Consider the following 1,707-nt stretch of genomic DNA (forward strand, 5'->3'; position numbering starts at 1 on the left):
CGCCGCCGCTCAGGCCGCGTGATGTCAGCGGCGGCTCGGGCGCGGGGACCGCGGCGGCCACGGCCAATGGCGGGGCGGGGCGGGAGCGAGCGCGCCGCGCCAGCCAATGGGCGGCGGGATGCGGCGGGAGCGGCGGCCGGGCCGGGGCTCGCGGCCGGGGCGGGGACGGGAGGGGGTCCCAGGGGCCGGGGACGCGCAGGGCCTGGACCGCTCATCCCGCTCAGATTACCGCGCGGGAGCCGCCTCCTCCACGGCCCGCGAGCTCGCTCACCATTGTCCCAAACATCCGAGCGCGGCACCAGCTTCCCGGCCTGGAGGAAGCCTTCTCCAGCCCCACCTCTCGGCTTGTGCCAAAGCCAATGGCCAGAAACCCCGCAGAGGGGCCCCGCGCAGCCGGTCAGCCGCAGCCGTTCCGGTGGCTTTCGGAACAGAAGACTAGGCGGCGTTAACATCTCTCATGCCCCCAGCGCCTCAACCCCCGAGTGCTCTGCCCATCCCATCTCCCTGCCCATCCCATCTCCCAGGGAGATTAGTCAATGCTGGTGACCCTCTAGGAAGATGTCGCCATCTCTCTCGCGTAACTCCTTTCAAAGCGCTCTACATGCTATCTGTTATATCTGGGACGGCTCATGTAGCTCTGAAGGTAGGAGACGGTCAACCCAAGATAAGATCAAGACATTCAACCCTGATCACACCTTCTGGAAACTTTGGAAAGGGAGTCAACCCAGGGGAACGCTAATGGACAGGCAGAACTGGGGGCTCCTCTTCATGAAAACACACACCAAACAGTGGGAAGCTTGGACAGGCAGAAGACGTCATTCCAAAGCTTAATTCAAGACATCTGTGTTTTAAACGTTTAATTTTATTTGTGGGTCTGGTGTTTTTTCTGGAAAGGTGGACAGATGAGCAGAAATTTCAGCTGCTACATGACCAACAATTTTCAACAACGTTCAAAGTACAGTTTGGGGTGGCTGGTTCCCTTGATTAGGTCTGTAAAGTCATTTTATAGCATCCAACTCTTCCCTGATTATATTTTGCTTTTTTTATTGCCCTCTTTTCAGCAGTAACCAACAGACCTGGTGCTAAAGGAACCTCCGCCCGATTGCCTTGGTTTTCTCCAAGGTCCCCAGGATGGCAGGAACATATCTCTGTTGTTTATACTGACTGCTGCTAAGGAGGGCCTGAGCTGCAGGGCGAGTCCCGGGCAGCCTCTCCCAAGCACCAGGGCCCCCTGGCAGAATTCAGAGCCCTCCCTCCAGCCCCTGGCCCTAACCACTAGAGGCTTTTGGACGTAACTTTGGAAGGGAACTGGTGACTTCCTTGATAGTCCTTTCACCACACACGGGTCCTACCTTGTCATTACTGGGTAAAGATGAGTCACGGAGAATCCTAGAACTGCCTCAAAAGGGAAGGCGCTCAGCACATGACAGAGTAAAATGTTGCCTTATAATCTGCGGCTCTGTCGGGAGCCATTGTTCTTCCTGTCCTCAGCATTTTGTAAAGGGGGCACCATCTCCTCTATGGGTTTATCCACGTCTAAGGGTTTCTTCTTCCCAGCCAGAGCCAGGCAAGGGATGTGGCTCAACGGGGCAGCTCAGGCCTGTGGCTTGAAAGGATCTGTTCTGGTCCCACCTCAGCCTGCTCCGAGCCTGGGAAACGGGCTCATTCCCCATCTTGGATAATGCTCCCCAAGCCTGTAACTTGATT

The sequence above is a fragment of the Equus quagga genome, chromosome 11 (genome assembly GCF_021613505.1).
Source record: "Equus quagga isolate Etosha38 chromosome 11, UCLA_HA_Equagga_1.0, whole genome shotgun sequence".
NCBI classification, from domain to species: domain Eukaryota; kingdom Metazoa; phylum Chordata; class Mammalia; order Perissodactyla; family Equidae; genus Equus; species Equus quagga.